Source organism: Phacochoerus africanus, chromosome X, assembly GCF_016906955.1.
Source record: "Phacochoerus africanus isolate WHEZ1 chromosome X, ROS_Pafr_v1, whole genome shotgun sequence".
In the NCBI taxonomy this organism is placed as follows: Eukaryota; Metazoa; Chordata; class Mammalia; order Artiodactyla; family Suidae; genus Phacochoerus; species Phacochoerus africanus.
The window spans coordinates 2,768,268-2,774,023 of record NC_062560.1 but is presented as its reverse complement, the minus strand read 5'-3'; the positions used below and the strand labels follow the sequence as shown (position 1 = coordinate 2,774,023).

The following is a 5,756-nucleotide window of genomic DNA, read 5'->3' as shown; positions in this document are numbered from 1 at the left end:
AAAATGAGCGTAAATGAAGCATATGTCAGGGGATTATGCAGACGGAAGAACAAATATATATATGTATCTATATATACATAGAGACATATACACACGTGTAGCATGTACCCATATGCATTACATATACATAATACATATATGCATATACACATGCTTATATACTCATGTATGAAAGTTTATATACATTTGTCTGCTATATATGCTCTATATACATGTATCTATGAGACGTTATTAATTGCGTTGTATATATTCTTTATATATCTGTATACACATGCATATACAAGTCCACGTAAAAACATATGTATATTTTTCCTAGGCAATATAAGCACAGATGTGTCTTTATTGTGCTTTGTTAGAAAACCATCCCTATTCCAACATTATATACTTATGTATAGATGGTAATATTTCATATATCAATTTTGATATATAATATGTATAAATTATATAGTATATGTAGTATAAAGTACATGAATTATATTAAATTATATGTAGTATAAATTTTATACATATAATCATATGTAGTATAAATTGTACACATAATCACATCTATACATTTTATAAATTATTATACATATAACTATTTATACGTATTTTATTATACATATAAATTATTTTCTATACATTATAATAGAAATCACATATTATGTAATAGTATATTATATATTATATATAATACTTATATAATATAAATTATACATTATATAAATTACATATATTATAAGGCATATGATTATAATCATTATATAAAATAAATGACGTATTTTATATTAATTACATCAAAGTTGTTATAAGTTATGTATTTTACATACAAAACATGCATTACATGGGGTCTACAAATATTTATTATCACTCTCATACTTTAAAAGTCCACATTCTCATCCAGGATGCCACGGTTTTGTTTTACATGTGCCTTTTGAAACCGGAAGATTTTATTTTGGCGTCAAGTGTTCAGAGGACATCCTGCTGGGTTTCCATTTAAGTTGTCCTGCAGTTTTCCGAGTAGCATGTCCTAGGTGAGCCTGTTAAAAGGGCAGGTGCTTCTCCCAATGTCCTTCCTCTCCAGTCCTGAACTCTTTCCTTTTTTCTTTTTATTATTTTGCTTTTCAGGACCACACCTACGGCATATGGACGATCCCAGGATAGGGGTCTCATCGGAGCTACAGCTGCCGGTCTACACCACGGCCACAGCCACAGCCACACAAGATCCCAGCCGCATCTGTGACCTGCACCACGGCTCAGGGCAACGCCAGATCCTTAACCCACTGAGCAAGGCCAGGGATCAAACCCACGTCCTCAAGGATGCTCATCAGGTTCATTTCCACTGCACCACTTCGGGAACTCCCTGAAAACTTTTGAAAAATCCTGGCTTTCTCCTGAGAACAGCTAGTGCCCACCCCATGACCAGTACGATTTGTCTGGATTTCAGAGCCCAGCTCTGCCCTGTGTCCTTCCAGATACACTGTAACGTGACACTGCCAGGTTCCAGCCGCCTTGGAAGGGGGGGCGGGTGGGAGAACGAATGGCCACGTCATCACTGGAGGAAGAGTAGACCCAGCAGACGCCACCTCCAAGGTCGCGGCATGTGTTGCATCTTTGTCACAGCTTCTGTACGGCCTTCAGCGTCCTCAGACTTTCCTCCTGGTACCATTCAGTACCGGTGACTAACGCCAAGCATCTCTGTCTCGGATAAGAATTGATACATGTTTTCTCACGTCTGTCTTGGAAGTTAAGATTAACTACAGAACCGCAAGGTCTAAGATAACTCTAATCTAATCCATCACCTTCTACAAAACAAAACAAAACAAACCCCAAACCCCCAGATTTCCTCACTCAATCTCTGGTGAAATCTTTCTGTTTGTTTCTTTCTTTTTGTAAGAATGCTGTCCTCAGTGAAGAAATGAGTTTTCTTTCTTTCTTTTTCTTTTCAGGGCTACACTGGCGGCATATGGAAATTCCCAGGCAAGGGGTCGAATGGGAGCTACAGCTGCCAGCCTACACCACAGCCACAGCCACACTGGATCAGAGTCGTGTCTTCAGCCTCCACCACAGCTCACGGCAACGCTGGATCCATAACCCACAGAGCGAGGCCAGGGATCGAACCCGCGTCCTCATGGACACTAACTAGTGGGGTTCGTTTCCACGGAGCCACAACGGGAACTCCCATTCCTGTATTTTTGGATATTGAAAGCATCTCTGTTTATTTCTGCATAATTAAAACTGCCTTAAATCATGGGCGTCATTGACTGGCAGGGTCACTACCACACAGTATCACAGACTTGGGAACTTAAACAGTAGAAATTAATGTCCTCCAGGCCTGGAGCCTGGAGTCTGAGCCCCAGGGGCGGGCAGGGCGGGTCCCTCCCGAGGCCTCTCTCCTGAGCAGGTCAATGGCCGTCTCCTTCCTGTGTCTTCACAGGGCTGTCCCTCTGGCCATGTCTGTGTCCTGACCTCCTCTCCGTCAAAGGACCCCAGTCTTTGGAGGGGTCAGGATCCCCCCTTGTGACTTCATTTACCTCCACCCCCTCTTGAAAGACCCGTCTCCTAAGACAGCCCCATCCTGAGGTCCTGGGATTTGCACATGTGAATTTGGGGAGCCCAGAAACCCATTTCAGTTCATAACTCTGAACACAAAGCTTTTGATATTCTCCCAAATTTAATTCTGAAAAAGAAATTTCTACACGTAGCGTTACAGGACACCCTGACGTGACAAGGAAAAGTCAGCTGATGGAGTCTCTCCGCAGCAAGGAACACTGCATCTTTATGACGTCAAGGCGACTGAAAAAAACCAAAAAGCAGAGGAGTTCCCATTGTGGCTCAGTTGTTAACGCACCCAACTAGGATCTGTGAGGATGGGGGTTCGATCCCTGGCCTCGCGCAGTGGGTTAAGGATGTGGTGCTGCTGTGGTTGTGGTGCAGGCCTGCATCTGCAGCTCCAATTCAGTCCCTGGCCCGGGAACTTCTATATGCTGCAGGCGTGACCTTAAAAAAGAAATGACATTTTTTATACAATTTTTAAAGGCTATCTACGCTCCATTTACAGTTAGTCCAAAGTATTGTCTCAACTCCCCGTGTTGTGTGATACATCCTTGAGCCTCTCCTATGATTTCTCCCTCCTTCTTTATTTTTTATTTTATTCTTATTATTAGTTTTTTGTCTTTTTGCTATTTCTTGGGCCGCTCCCGCGGCATATGGAGGTTCCCAGGCTAGGGGTCCCATCGGAGCCTATGCCAGAGCCACAGCAACGCGGGATCCGAGCCGCGTCTGCAACCTACACCACAGCTCACGGCAACGCCGGATCGTTAACCCACTGAGCAAGGGCAGGGACCGAACCCGCAACTTCATGGTTCCTAGTCGGCTTCGTTAACCACTGCGCCACGACAGGAACTCCCCCCCCCCCTTCTTTAAATCCAGTCCTTGTAAAAGGCAGTTTTCTTTCATGGCAACGCCTTGGTGGTACGTTTTACTAACACTGAAGCCATCTGAACTAGGTCAGTGTTGTTGGAAATTAAGATAACTCTGGCTCAGGTCGTCAGTGTTGGAAAGTGTGGGTGCTCCACAAAGCACTTGCGCTGAACAAAGGACCCTCCCCTATTTATCCCTAACGCAGGTGATGGACCTGTCCCCTTCCCATGGGTCAGATCAGGGCGCACATTCTTCCCAGTTGGCTCATTTGAAACAAATTGTTACTGGGAGAAGAGCGAAACAGGAAGGGGGCAAGGGTGGCAGGTGTGTTTCAGGCTGAAACCAGAGCAAAATGGAGTCACCAAGATTTCCTTTGATAGAAAAGATAGGTTGCTTTCCTCACAGTGAATATCTCCATGGTGAAAACTGCATTTCCACCAGCACAGAGGGCCTCTCCAGGTCCGCCTTTGGCCGGGTGAACGTATATCTTGGGTCAAAGACTTGAACCGCGAGTGAACTTGAAGCTGTTTGAAAATGTATGACTGGGTCTCTTTGCTGTGCAGCAGAAACTGACAAAACATCATAAATCAACTCTACTTTAATTTAAAAATTGTTTTAAAAAGAAAAAAAAAAAAAGAAGAGGGGTCTGTTTTGCAGGAAATACCTCTAGGGAGCCAGATGTGGGGTGGCCTGCAGCCAGCTTGTGCATGGCAGGGATCCAGCTGGGCACCGGCGGAGCAGCCCCCAGAGTCCTGTGGGTGTACGTATCATAACCATCAAATGAGTGGCACCATCGTTGATTCGTCGTGATGGGCCTGGCTCCACCTGGGGAGGCACAAGGACCCCGGGATTGGAATAGAACGTAGCCAACTCACTAGATTATCGTGACTTCCTCACCCAGCACGAATCCATCACAGGGCCAACCCGACAAGGAAGAAGGAAGCAGAGACGGCCAAGCGACCAACGGTAAGCGCTTCCAAGTACAAGAATCATTCCTGGCCAGGAAGACGGTCCCTGGTGATGAATAACAGCACCCCGGCTGCCACATGTGGCCTTGCAACAGTGCATCTGAGAAATGGGAACAAAGCTACTGAGCCCAGGATATAATCTAGGACAGCCTCAGTACACAGTGGCTTCATCTGAATGACGGTAAAATCAGAAACCGTATCCTGTAACCAAAGACTGCTCTGTGTTAGACTCCATCCTAAAATACATTAGAATGCATGAGGGGCACGGAGAAATACAGCATCAAAGCATCATGTTTTTTGAGGGACAGGTTCCACAAGAAAAAGAGTGAATGTGATTTGCCGTAGAGCAGACTTCAGCGCTCTACTGGAAATCAATGATATGTTAACCTAAAAAATAGGTTTAGGGAGTTCCCGTTGTGGCACAGTGGTTAACGAATCCGACTAGGAACCATGAGGTTGCGGGTTCGGTCCCTGCCCTTGCTCAGTGGGTTAACGATCCGGTGTTGCCGTGAGCTGTGGTGTAGGTGGCAGACGCGGCTCGGATCCCGAGTTGCTGTGGCTCTGGCGTGGGCTGGTAGTAGCTACAGCTCCGATTGGACCCCTGGCCTGGGAACCTCCATATGCTGCAGGTGCGGCCCTCAAAAGACAAAAGACGGAAAAAAAAAAAAAAAAAGCAAATGTACCTGCGAGAGTACACTGGAATACAATGAATCATATAACATAGGTAATATCGAATGTAATCTATAAATTGTAGCATCTGAAGGCAGCTGAACATTTCTTTTGGAATATATATTGGAACACATAGTAAAACATACTAGAATATAGATCTGAGACTAGAATGTATGTGACATAAATAATATCTAATATATATAAAAATGTAGCCTGTGAAGGCAGTTGAACACTTGTTTTTGAATATATATAATAGAACATCCAATAAAACATTTTAGAATATATATCAAGGGACAAGTTAGAATATAATACATGATACATATTATCTAATATACATATATAAATTGTGAAGTCAGTGCAGGCAGGTAAACTCTTAGTTTAAAATGTATGTTAGAACATACTGGAGGAGTTCCTGTTGCGGCTCACTGGAAATGAATCTGACTAGTATCCATGAGGACGCAGTGGGTTAAGGATCTGGCGTGCACTGAGCTGTGGTGTAGGTCACAGATGCAGCTGGGCTCTTGCTTTGCTGTGGCTGTGCCTTAGGCCTGCAGCTCCGGTTCGACCCCTAGCCAGGGAACTTACAAAGGCTACAAGTACACAAGTACGGGCGCAATAAGGAAAAAAAAAAAGAAAAAAAATGGATTAGAGATCATTATTTCCTCACCTCCCCACAACCTAATCTGCATCATAAAGGCGCCATAATGACCCTATCAC

At 44.1% G+C, this 5,756-nt stretch overlaps 1 long non-coding RNA gene across 1 annotated transcript; it reads right to left on the bottom strand.

The window, feature by feature from the left end:
- Positions 1 to 2,203: 2,203 nt before the first annotated feature.
- Positions 2,204 to 4,752, bottom strand: LOC125118641 (uncharacterized). Its single transcript, XR_007132863.1, has 3 exons — positions 4,067 to 4,752; positions 3,806 to 3,971; positions 2,204 to 2,775 (listed from the first exon to the last, which is right to left on the bottom strand). It is a non-coding gene; the product is annotated as an uncharacterized LOC125118641 (long non-coding RNA).
- Positions 4,753 to 5,756: the final 1,004 nt, after the last annotated feature.